We start from the raw sequence: 13,309 nt of genomic DNA, 5'->3' as shown, positions 1-13,309 counted from the left end.
TGCGGCTGCTGAAGCTGAGGTTGAGGCAACTGAGGGAATTGCTGCTAGTAGTGCTATTGGGAGACGTGGTGCAGCACTTGCTGCTAGTAAAGCTGGTGTTGCTGGAGCTGTTGCACTTGGGCTTGCATGGATCGCATGCACTGCATCAGGTCGTTGAGCTGGTTCTGGCTGGTCGCCAGAGGGATGACAGTTGGTTCAGCAAAGGTCGTTTCAACAGAAGAGGGAAGGGGAACATCCACAGGCGTCATTGCTCGCAGTACGTTCAGGCTGGGAACTCCGTCCACCGAGAGGGGAATGGTGAACTGCCCGATGCAGACCGTGGGAACCTGGGGTTGTTCCCTAGTGTTATCCATCTCCATGCTACGTTCGACATTGCTTGAGGAAGCCATAAGTGCTGAGTTTTCATAGAAGAAAGAACTGTGAAGGTTTAGAGGAAGGCTTTTAGAAGCGTTTCCCACAGACAACGCCAAATGATGGTGCACAATCCAGTCACTCCTAGCTGGCACTGGCATGGCTCTTGACAGGTACCTAAGATGGAGAAGATGAAGAATCCCAGGGGCTTGCCTGGCAGGAACACTCCGACGCTTAAGTTAGTATTCTGTGGAAGAAGCAAGGAGAGGATGAAGGCTAAGAGTGCAGATAGCGCGAGTGATAGAAGATACCTCTGTTCTTTGAGAATAGGCTCTGTATAACATAATTCTGTTGCATCAGGTCCACTGGCCTCTGACAGGGCAGGTATAACCACCATTGTCAGCCTGCCGTAGCAGTTATAGGCAAGGCTGAGGTGGCACGCGCGGGGCCGTCATTGCTGGGTACGTGCCTGTCAGGTGTAAGGCACCCTCTAAAGGTGGCAAGCACGACACTATCTGATGAGGGACGTGGCTGCTGTCCCCAGATTTGTCAGGTACGGTGGTCGGGTAGGAGATCTTTCAGCGATATGCCGAATTGCCCTTTCGCGAGTTACCCTGTGCTGGGCTATCCCGCAAGCGGCGAGCTACTGGTGACAAGTTGTGCTGAGCTGTCTGGCCCGAGGTGTCTTCACCTCGGGGTTCCTAGAGGCGGATCGGGGTGTTCCTATTTAGGAGTGGCCTGAGATTCACTAGGAGGAGCTCGGGTATTAGAGAAGGTCAGGGGGGGCCCTGAGCTCGGAGGTAGCTCGGGGTGCCTTAGCCTCGGGGAGGAGGTGTAGGCCAGGCGGCTCTCGGCAAGTAGCCTATCCCGTCGAGTTGTCAGGCTGAACTCGGTGGGACCTTCCCTCCGTGTTGCGGCTGCGCTCGCTGTGCTGTCACGCTAAGTCATCGCTTGAGCAAGGTCACACCCATGTGTACCCGTGCTACGAGGTCGGGCCAAATCACCCTCCATCAGATAACATGAAAGTGGTTCAAGAAAGAGACCTGAGTATCTCATCAAAAGCATAAGCATGTATAGAGAAAATTAACAGATTAGTCATACTTCATGGAAAATATGAAAGTGGTTCAAGATCTCTAGAAGGGATGAATAAAGCATGGAGGGTTTTAAAGTGTAAGCATAAAGGATGAATAAAGAACTCCAAAAGGTTTATAACCATTGGATATTTGGATGTTTTTCAATCTTGACCATCCATTAATGTACTTATTTAATCAAATGAAGAGAAACTCTCATCATCTGTAAGGGCTTCATCAAGTTAGAAGAATTAAGACCTAAATGATACAAACCCTTCATGTTTTCTCTAAGGTAGCTTCGTTATCTCTTGGAATTATGGATCTTGGAAAGGTCTAAGAATTTGAGCCCTAATAATACAATCGTTTTATGTTTTCTTCTTAGGTAGTTTAACCAGATCTTCAAAATTAGGCTTAGGCCTCCTAAGTCTCCAAAGAAGTTGCACCAAATGATAGTGATCAAGCACAAGATTTCAATGTATATAAAAGACACAATAAGAAGTAAAATAGCAATTCAGAATCCCTAACTTGGCGGTGTGATGATGAAGATCAATATCAATGATATAAAAGTAATTAGTGAGAAAAAAAAAGCCTCACCAAAAAATAGTGATAAAAAATATGAAAACCTGGTTACAACAATGGTACATTAAGAAAGAAAACAAGAGAAATAATACTAAAGAATAATAACCTCTTTGGGGATGGAAAGAAGACCTTAAAATTGATGGTTGGAAGCTAAAAACAAGAACAAAAACAGTGAGAAGAAGATAAAGAATCAAACTAATAAACAAAGAAGATAAATAATCAATTACCTGGTGGATGCAACGAATCAAAGTAGAAGGAGGATGCAAAGTAGGGGAATGCTAGGCAAAAGACACCCAAAGATAAATAGCATATGGTGGGGTGGGGCCTCCATGTCATGAGTGCAAAACGCAACCGCTCAAGAAATCTGAAGTTCTATCACTCTTGCAGTTGGGAGTTGGCAGGTCAGGTGAGGAGTTGATGCATCCGCTTCCAGCTGCAAATGAAAAGCTTCCCAATTGTTGAGAATACCACTCTGCCTTTAAACTCCATTAGAAAGAAGTCCATGAAGAGAATTTTGATTTGATAAGGCAAATACGGCTAGATCAGAATGCCAAATTTAAGAGATCGATAATGTGCAGTGCTGGTGCAAAAACAAAACGATGATGGTGCAAAGTAAGGCAGAGTCGCCTTCTTCCCATTTGAAAGATCGGAATCCCAAGTCTGAGAGATTGATGATGTGTAGAACGATGATGTTAAAAACTGCCATTGAGAAGATGTGAATGGATTGAAGACACATTAAATGTGCTTAGAAGGCATTGCCATTAAAAACGTCTTTAATACGACTTTTCTTTAACCGCCGTTAAAAACTGCCTTCCTATATTCAGTCGAGTCTTAGAAGGCACATTAATACCGCTTTTGTCCCTGCTTATCATCCAATGCACCTCTTCAATACCGCTGTTTGAGTACACGTTTCACCAATCCATTAAACTCCATTACTTGAGTACATTAAGCCCATGCACCAATCCATTATGCACAGGATTTGGATTTTTTAATACCAATCCATTAAACTTTGCTGACATTTCATCGATCCATTCAAGCACAGGATTCGAATCACCAATCCATTAATAATACACGTTACTCAGAAACAATACAGAAAACTTAATACACAAAAACAATACACCCATACACGTGTGAGTTTCACACGTGTAGATGCTTATATATAGAGGATGATCATTTTTTCTTATGGGTGGCGGGTCATTAACCATCTACACCAAATGAATCAATTTCATGATGTGGTATGGTATGTATAAAAATTATTTAAACAATTAGACACAGTGGCGGAGCCAGAATTTTATTAAAATTATTTATATATCAATATAAATATGTACGGTAAGAGGGCTGAGAATGCTGCAAATGGAATCTAACGGTGAATTTCACGTATTTTTCTTAAAAATTATAGAAATGCCACAACTACAGTCGAATTCTCGTGTTACTGTTGATTAGGTGGATTGAGAATGCTCAACAGTCGAGCTGTCTGCTGGGTAGGAGGCCAAACCGCTGCGTCGGTTTAACTGCTCGCTGGAATTCATGACTTCCGAATGTACTTTTCTCTCTCCTCTCCTTTTCCGCCTTCTCTCTTCCGGTCTTTCTCCTTCTCCCCCTCTTTTCTCACTCACCTCTTCCGAGGAGAAGCTTGCCGAGCAAGCCACCTTCCTCTCTCAATTTCTCTACTCTCCCTTTACACTTTTCCCTTTCTGGCAAGCAGCGGTTTGGCCTTCTCTACTCATTTTCATGGAGCCGAACACTGTTCATCTTCTCCACTCGAACCAGCGGCGGTGGCCTTCCTTCACCGACCTCTCTGTTCCTCTCTCTGATTCTTATTCTTCTTGGCCCCTCTCCCTGTTTTCGTTTCTTCTCAACCACCGCCGCTGCAACTCTCGATAACGGCGGTTTTCCCTCCCCGTCTTCCACTTCTCCGATTCCCTCTCTCCGTCTTCTTCTCCCAACTCTCATTTTATTCCTCTCACTTCTTGACGAAACCCGCTCAAACCAGCTCTGTTCATCGTCGTCTACCTCTTGACGTGAACAAAGCAATATCATCCTTATTTCTGTCTCTGTTACCACATACATAATGCCCCGCCGACCACCACTTCCTCCCTCAATTGTTCCTTCCAACGTTGTTCGAAGCCTGCGACAAGAATGGTTTCTAGCCGGCGACAAGAATCGAAGACACGGCAGCTTCACACCAAGCCTCTGGCCGCAAGCACCGGTCACCATTGTCAGTCAGCCCCAAACGAAGCAGAGCCAGCCGACTCTCCCTATTGCAGTGTTGACAGAGTTCGGAGCCAAAATCTCAACCGAATGAGTATTTTGATTGCTTATTTTATTTCATTTTATTTTATTTTTCCTCTGTGCTCATTTTCTGGATTTATTTTTTCCTTTGCATTTTATTAATCAAGATTGGGGAGGGGGAAGTTCTCGAAGCCGGCGATGAGGCCAATGACGAGTCGGTTTTCTTGTGACTGATAAAACACACAATAAAAAATTTACAAAAGAATAAGCAATAAATATTTGTCATAGCATTATAAAAAGCAGCCCTTCCATTATCTAGCATATTTGCACATTTGAGATGTAGTTTTATTCTTTCTATGTTTTTCGTAAGATTTTCTGTCCCATGGTATAATTAAAACATTAGGATATCTGCTTGCTTGTCTAACGCAGGGGCCTTGTTGGGGGAAGATATATGAACTCTTCTTCTGATACTCAGTGAACTAAGGGCAAGTTCACCGAAGAGACTGTTACTTGCCATTCTAAGCCAGCTTCTCTTGGATCTGTGGGAAGCTCAGGTGGGGGAAGAACATCTGGATTAAGAGGTAATTTTTTTAGCATATAATGGTTTGGATATTGCTTTGAAATTTTGTATACAAGATCTCAATAAAATCTCGTATGCTAATTCCTGGTCACTTGGTATGAAGCTTCAAAGTTCAAACAAATGGTGCATTCTTGAAATTTATTATTGATATATTCTATAAACAAGTCCTCATTTTGTTCTTTATCTCCATTAGGGTCCGTGAGAACTGAATCTTTAGTTGATTTGGATCAAATAAATGCCATGGAATCTTCTGTATCTGTGAATCAAACTGCGAGTGAGACCAATCATTAGATAAAGGGGAGTCTCAGTAATTCATCATCCTTTCTAAGCCCAGATCCTTCTGACCAAGTTGATGGAATAGTCCCTTCTGAACATTGTACCAAGTCTGATAATCTTGTGGGCAGGGGCGGAGCTAGGGGGGGCCCATGGCCTCCCCTCCCCCCCCATGGCCCATTTATAAGTTTTGGCCCCCCTCATAAAATATTCCTGGCTCCGCCCCTGCTTGTGGGGGATAGTTCTGTTATAAATGGTTTATCCTCTTCACCTTATGTTGGAAGTCCTCTCACCAATGGTGCTCTCACAAAAACTGGTGTGATCAGTGAAATCCTGAATGCAAGTTCTGATTGTTCAACCTTTAGTATCAAAGCTTCTGCTGATGGGCCTGGGCATGTGGAGTTGCAAGAGCACTAGATTTTGGGTAGTATTTTGATGAGGGCTATTGTAAAGTGACAGAGCTTGATGAATGTATTGACTCCACTGAAGTTGTTACCGATGCTGACAGCAATAGTAGCCATTGTGAGAGAGATAAACTTGAAGAAGGAGACAATGATGACATGCTTGGGGGTGTATTTGCCTTCAGTGAGGAAGGTAATAATCCACAAATTATTTATGACTTCATCATGTATGCTTTGATTGTTTATGCACACTGTTGCAATAGCTGCCACTGAATGGCCATATGATCACCTAACAAGGAATGGCAGTATGATAGAGTGGTTATCCTTGTTATTTCTAATGTAAGGATTTAACTCTAACTTTGAATTTCTATTGTGATGTAGGGTGATCTCTACCTCTATCCTCAAGTCCAAGAATAGCTGCATTCATTATACCTACCCACTATTCATATTCAAGGATTTTGTGGCAAGGTTTTCTAACTGAAAAGGCTACTGGTTCCATGAATCAGGGGAGTGCATGTCAACCACTTCGACCAAAGTGACTCTCCCTCACATTCTTGTACATGTTGTAGATGGAAGTTCATAATTCATTCCAGCGATTTGAACAGGTCAGCAGTCAGCAGTCGGCTGTTTTTGAATCGTTTCTTCACTTCTTGGACCATTTATGTTTTTGAATCATTTCTTTACTTGTTGGACTATTTATGTTATTGTACTCTTTTAACAACTTAGACTAGGATTGCATCTACATGCAACACAACTAATTTACATTATCACTTCTTTTGTTTTATTGTTGTTTTTGCATAATTTAATTTCATATTCCTTATCACTAGCCCCTGCAGGGGCCTATTTATGCATAATCATATCTTTACTTGTTGGACTATTTATGTTATTGTATACTCTTTTAACAACTTAGACTAGGATTGCATCTACATGCAACACAACTAATTTACATTATCACTTCTTTTGTTTTATTGTTGTTTTTGCATAATTTAATTTCATATTCCTTATCACTAGCCCCTGCAACGCAGGGGCCTGCCTGCTAGTATATATATTATTACGAAATGGGTTTATTCTCCTTGCGCTAAATAGAATCTACTTGTGCTAGTAGATGAACACCTTCATGTGCGAGTAATTTGAGCGTGTGAATATCACTTCTGCCTGCCCCTCCTCCTCCTCTCCAGAGGAAAAGCTTGCCAAGCAAACTACTCCTTACGGCCTTACCTCGACAGGTAGCTTTTTGGTCTCACACTCACTATTCCCCTCTTTGTTCCTCATTTCCCTCTCTTCCTCTCTCTCCTCGTCTTGCGCTCACTCTCCCTTTCATTTTTCCCGCTCTCTCCCTCTCATTTTCCCCTCTGCCTCTCTTTCTCCTTCAACGCTACTGGGTTTTTTTATGAGAGCAGTCTAGATGAATCATTGTGGTGAAGAACTTTCCTGCTTTGTGCCTTCAAAAAGGTTTGGGCTTCAGTTGTCGTTGTAAGGGTTTCTTTCGCTTTCTTTTCTATCTCTCAAAGCCCTTGTTTGGATCTTGTGTCTACAAGCACACGGGGAAAGTTACCTTTCAATGGTTTCTAAGTTTTTTTATGAGAGCAGTCAAGATGAATTATTGTGGTGAAGAACTTCCCTTCCTTGTGCCTTCAGAAAGGTTTGAGGTTCGATCGTCACTGTAAGGGTTTCTTTCACTTTCTTTTCTATCTCTCAAAGCCCTTGTTTAGATCTTGTGTCTACATGCGCATGGGGAAAGCTACCACTTCCAATGGTTTCCATTGAAGATCTTTTTCTGTACTATGTCGGGTTTTTTTTCAGCGTCAACAGTCCTATAATATATTGCTTGGCTAACTTCTTGGCCTTGATCTTTTTCATGTTATTATGAACGTTGTTGTTGCCTTTTTTTTTGTTTTTTCATGTTCTTATTATTTTCTTTAGAGACTCTCTTCTATCTGCGATGTTTTCATTTTTTACAGGCTAAGTTTTGTTTCATTTTTTTACAGGCTATTTGCATTGCCTGACTCCATTGGAACTCCTCAATGGAGTTATGAATTTAAGCTTGATCAGAAGTTTTAGGTTTGTTCTTTTGTGTTGAGTTATGGTATTCTCATAAGGATTTTATACAACTTCAATTTACACTTTTATACACCCTCTGAGTTATTTATTTATTTATTTATTTTTCTTTTTGACCTTCATCTTTTTGCTTTTGTAGTCCAACAGTTTGCCTTTTTTTTCCTGATTGAGTCCAATTTATATGGGTTTTCATATTCTGGCTTTTTCCTCTTTTGCAAGATTTTTTCTTCCCGGGTTTCCAATGGTAGCTTCAATTAATTAAATATATATCATTGTTTTAGATTCCACTATATGATTAGTTTTCTTAATGAATGCAGAAGATACAATTAATCTATGTGTTTTTTAAAAAAGAATTATGAAAGATACAATTAATATGTTTGTGATCTTGTTCGCTTTTGAATGGTGTTCTACTTGTAGGCTCCTGGCCGATATTTTAAGTGTGGTCCTAGACTTTCTTCACGTTTATTAACTACTAATGGTTGGTGTTATATTTGTTTGCACTAAATCTATAGATATGTAGGATTAGTTTGTAGTCAGCTTGATTTATTGTTGTTTGTCCTTCTATGTTTAATTTGATATGTAATTTTTTTTAATTTTTTTGTTGACTTGTGTGCTTATTCGGTTGGGATCATTGATTAGGGATTGTTTTTTCTTCTTTTTTTTGTTTTTTTTTTCTTTGTAGCTTTGAAATGCTGGTTGTGATTTATGGACAATTCTCTTTTATTTGCTATGATTCTGTTTTTAAAAGTTATACCTCTTTGCATTTTTCATTGATTTTATGTAGCTATTTTTTATTGCAATTTGCTATTGCACTAGCAAAAAAGAGGATAAAATCGATTAGATTTGGGATGGTTTGGTTGTCCAAACTTACACCTCTTGAATAGAAAGAGAGCGAAAGGCAGAGGGAAGGGGGAGGGGGGGGGGGTGGAGGAGCGATGTAGATGCTTGAATGTTTATATATCCATTGGATGCCCCTCTTTTATTGATGGGAATGGAAGGGGGAGGGGGAGGGAGATGCTTGAGTAGCTATATATTTATTTGACAAAAAGATGGATTAGAGAGAGAGGGGGTGGAGGAACGATGTAAATGCTTGAATGTTTATATATCCATTGGATGCCCCTCTTTTATTGATGGGAGACTGGGAGTGGAAGGGGGAGGGGGAGGGAGATGCTTGAGTAGCTATATATTTATTTGACAAAAAGATGGATTAGAGAGAGTGGGAGGAGGAACGAACTCTGGGCAAGATGGGCGGATGCCTTAGGTAATTAGTTTGGTAGATCAGCTTCCCTTGTGCGTTTTCACCCATTGCACGTTTCTAATTGCCTCTTGATCAAAATGTAATTTGTACATTTGGATTGCATCACATTACTATCTAAGTAGCTAATAACATGTTCAACTCAAATACGACGGGGACAAGTCTTTTCTTTCATGGCACTTAATTAATTTATTAATTGTGGCTTTAACTCTTTATTTGATGTTTGGATTTATTCTTCACTTTTATTTAAACTAATTATTAAAAATCGTTAATTAGTTTTGTCTTTGCTCTTTACCTCTTCTCTTCCTTTATTGTTCAACAAGCTGATCAATTTCTAGTTCTTTCTCCTATTTATGCGATTAAAAACTCTTTTCCTTTTTGTGTTTATCAGCAAGTCTATCAGTTCTAGCCTACTTGGGTTTTCTCATAAAAGGTAAACACAATCAATTTAAAAAAAAGTGAATACAATGGCCTGTTTGGATACCTGCAATACCTTATGAGAAAATTCTTATTTTTAGCTACTTAATGGGTAAAGCGGAAGATGGTGGAGGCCTCCATTCCAATTTATATTTTTTGTTCCATTGTTATGCCATAGTGCATTGTTACCATGTGAGGGTGCGTATTGACTTTGAGTTGCACTTGATATTTGTTTGATGCTAAGTTATATTTAGTTGCATGCCTGCAACGTTATATATTCTGTTTTGTTGAGTGGAAAACAGAGTTCTAGAAAGAAATGGTTTTCCAGTTGTATATAATTCTAATTCTAAGTTTTTTATAACCAGTTGTCTGGGAGCAATATATCTTCTCATTAGCCCTGCAAAGCAGGGGCCTCCTTGCTAGTTAAAGTATTAAACAATAAAATGAGATAGGGAGCAGACGAAGTAGGGTTTGAGGGAAAATGGTCTCAGGAGTAATCAATCCTTTACATTTTAGTTGATGTTGGGGGGTGGGGCGCAAAAAACCCACTTTATTAGGTTTTGATCCAACAGCCTCCACGTAGTAACCACATATAAATAATGGTCTTGATAGAAGGTTTGCGGGGAGGGGGGGGGGGGGGAGGGGCAAGGACCCCCCACCAAGATATTTGGCATGTTTCAAATTTGATAAAAAACATAAGAAATAATAATTGAAATGGCCAAATGTAAGAAAAACTGTTAAAATTACAAAAATTGTAGAAATTTGAGCATCTCTCCGTTCTTAGCTATTCATTACATTAAACATAGAAGTGCGAATGTGCAATAAATAAGAAGTGTTGTTAATATATAAATGGATAAACTTAAAAGTGAATAAAAAAGAAAAAAAGATCTCTAACCCATGCATCTGCTGATCGGGTCAAATGGTGAATAGTTCAACCACTTGGATTGATGGGTCTCTGACCGAGTCAATGACTTTTTGTTTGAAGATAGGTATTATGACCAGGTGATGGATCAAACGGTTCGAGCAACTGGATCAATGATAGGCTGAGCCGCTGAAGGCATTGTGTAGTATACCTTTTCGCTGTTTATTGAGTCTCTATACTATAATGAATTGTTGTTTGGATTAATTGTTCCCTGTCCATGTCTAGTAGTTGCATTTATGTTAACAATATTCTTCATCCACTGCCGGCATCATGCACGGTAATAAATTCTGAATTAACTTGGATGGATTAGCGTCAAGAGTGTTTGTTGCATGGTTTTCAAAACCGGACCGGAACAGATGGTTGGATCGGAAAAATTGGGAATTGGTCATCTCCATTTTCCTCAAAAACCGGATTTTCCCCCAAAACCGTTGATTTTGGTCAGTAAACTGCTGAATTGGGCGGTTATTTGACTTTTTATTTTTTTTAAATTTTTTTTGTCCGAATGGGTTGAAAGTTCGGTTTGAATGGTTGGACCGTTTGACCCGGTAATAAGACCCTTGATCGGTTCAGTCTTTGGGTCGGTTTAGCTCCATTCTCAAACCTACTTGAATACAAAATTAGGGCTTACATGTTGGGATCATCTTGTATGTTTTGCTTTTAGATTTTCATTGTAATAGATAGGATTGAGCATGGTTTTCAAAACCAAACCAGATTAGATGGTTAGACTGGAAAAACCGGGAATCGTGATTGGTTCCTTTTTTCCCCAAAACTGGATTTTTGCCAAAAAAATGTTGATTTGGTTAGCAAATTGCTGACCTGGGTGGTTGAACCGTTCAATGGTTTTGACTTTTTATTTTTTATTTTTTTGTTAGAATGGGCCGACCGTTCGACCTGGGAATTAGACCCTTGACCGGTTTGTTGTCCGGGTCGGTTTTAAAAACCTTGGGGTTGAGTTTAATTTGTAAGGGAGAGGTCTTGAGTTCGGGACAAAAGGCGGGCTACATCCTCTCTTGTAATCTTTTTCTTTTCTCATTTAATAATGGCTAATAAAATTTAGGGTAAATTATTGAAATCTTCCTTAAAGTTTGTTAATTGCAATCACCGTCCTTAAACTTTCTAAAACAATTGCAAGTAGACCCCTTTCCTTAGAATCCTCTAACAAGAGGCATGAAAGTGTCCAAAATACCCACAGTTATTTTTGATTAAAATGTTTATTTTTCAAAATTTTTCTTTAATTCAATCATTACCCCAAACCCTTCCACTCTCTTTATCAAAATTGATTTATTTTCCAAATTAAAGGTAAAGTTGTAATTATAAACTTTCTTTTGGTTGTTCATTAAGTTTGTATTATTTTTTAGCAGAAACCAAACTTAATATTAATTGCATGGGTATTTTGGAGCAAATGTGTCAAAAAGTTCAGAGGTGATTGCAATTATCAAATTTAAGGGAAATTTCATCAACGATTAGAAACTTCAAGGGAGGTTTAGCAATTTACCCTAAAATTAAGGTGGCTGCCCCTCCACCTGAAATTAAGTTTTGGGGCTCTAAGAAAGTGTTCCGATCATCTTTAGCTATATTGTTTTGTCTTTATAAAGTTATAATAGATTGTTTTTCCATCCATCCAAAATTCAACTAAACTCACCCTAAACTGACCAAATTAATTTCAAAGATCCTATCTCAACCCAGTCCAATTTTCGTCCTATGGTGTATATGAGGATACATCCACCTTTGAGCATGAGTTTCCATGCACATCAAATTAGTTATCTGCAAAAGAGCAATAATAAATGATAATATGTGGTATGTAGACAAGCTATTATGATATGATGAAAGCCTAACTTTATTTTTTCAAGCGCTTTAAATATATACTTGGGGTCCATTTGGTTTACTGGAACAGTGGTTAGGAATTGGAATCCCATTTCCATTGGTGGAACAGCGCATTCTCCCATGTGATAGAATGGCCAATTCCCTCTCCCTCTGTAAATAAGAATTCACTTAAGCTGATTCTGATTTCCATCTAAACCAAACGGGCAAATGAAATATACCACCCAGATGATGCCAATGGATATCCCACGTATCTAAGAGTTCACTTAAGCTGAACTCTTAGATACGTGGATAGGCTATGAAGGGGTCATAATCTTACACCTATTGACCACCATAATAATTGATGTCCCAATTGAGCTGGTTAGGGATGATTTCCATGATTAATATGGAATTATAAATGGAGAAGTAGGGACAGGCCCAAAGCAGATTTCTGATTTCCAATGGAGTTATAAACATTTAAAATGTCAACAACCCACATTCTATGTACCAACAGTGCTTTGTGCCTATAAATTTTGATCCTGGGTTGAATCATTTTTCTTCCAATTATAAGTGCATGAACCTATTCCGCAGAGGAAGAATATAGATCCATTGCGATCACTTTGACTGTATGGAAAAAATAGTCTGCGTTGTTTTGAGAGCCTGTGCACATGACACCTTAATTCAGGTCCTTATTTGTATAAATATTATTTTACCCACTCATGATTGAGGCTACCAAAACAGGCAAAGATTTTCCAGATGGAGCCTGTTGCTTTACATGCGTCATGTTGATGGTATTTTGTGTCTTTTTACATATGGTTTGGTAGGTGCTGGGTGTTTTAGTAATTATATACAACCTTAACATGAACACGTACTGGGAGTAGATCTTTATTTGAATCCTCGAAAGTCAAGTGTAGGAGTCAGCTTTTATCTAAGGCTGTGTTTGGTTTGAAGGAAAAAGCAGGGAAAAGAAGGGCAATATAGAGAAATCTTTATAAACCTTGTATAGGTTTTTCTATCTTTCTCTTCCTTTAATTTTCCTACTTTTTCCTTCAAACCAAACATAGCCTTTGAAATTCAAATACAATTTCAAAATTTCCAACGGAATATTATATATGAAACCTTGTGAATTTCAGAATTGCAAAGAAACAGACCGTTTACACATGTTGACAAAAAAGCCAACATAATGATGTGGTTGGACCATACATGTTGAATGTTTTACACAAGTCGTGAGGACTAAAAGCAGTGTTTTGTAAAATAGAACAAATATTTGTATGTGAAAAAGACTAAAATAAACGGTCATCAACAGGTGGTGGATCCGGTCAACCCTAAAATTAAGCAACTTTCAAACCATTCAACAGTTCTCCAACTTCT

General features: G+C 39.2%; 1 long non-coding RNA gene across 2 annotated transcripts; it reads left to right on the top strand.

Moving 5' to 3' along the window:
• The first annotated feature begins 3,432 nt into the window (after window positions 1–3,432).
• Window positions 3,433–10,442, top strand: LOC148852438 (uncharacterized). 2 transcript variants are annotated; one of them, XR_016098928.1, is made up of 6 exons: window positions 3,446–4,305; window positions 4,662–4,813; window positions 5,006–5,679; window positions 5,868–6,091; window positions 9,191–9,232; window positions 9,318–9,580. It is a non-coding gene; the product is annotated as an uncharacterized LOC148852438 (long non-coding RNA). The 2 variants fall into 2 exon arrangements; XR_016098929.1 differs by lacking the exons at window positions 9,191–9,232; window positions 9,318–9,580 and adding an exon at window positions 10,202–10,442 and having other exon boundaries at window positions 3,433–4,305.
• The last annotated feature ends 2,867 nt before the right edge of the window (window positions 10,443–13,309 follow it).

The sequence above is a fragment of the Nelumbo lutea genome, chromosome 5 (assembly GCF_056320005.1).
Source record: "Nelumbo lutea isolate HS-2025 chromosome 5, American lotus-T2T, whole genome shotgun sequence".
NCBI classification, from domain to species: Eukaryota; Viridiplantae; Streptophyta; class Magnoliopsida; order Proteales; family Nelumbonaceae; genus Nelumbo; species Nelumbo lutea.
Note: the sequence above shows the minus strand (reverse complement) of the source record. Positions and strands in the feature narration are given on the sequence as shown.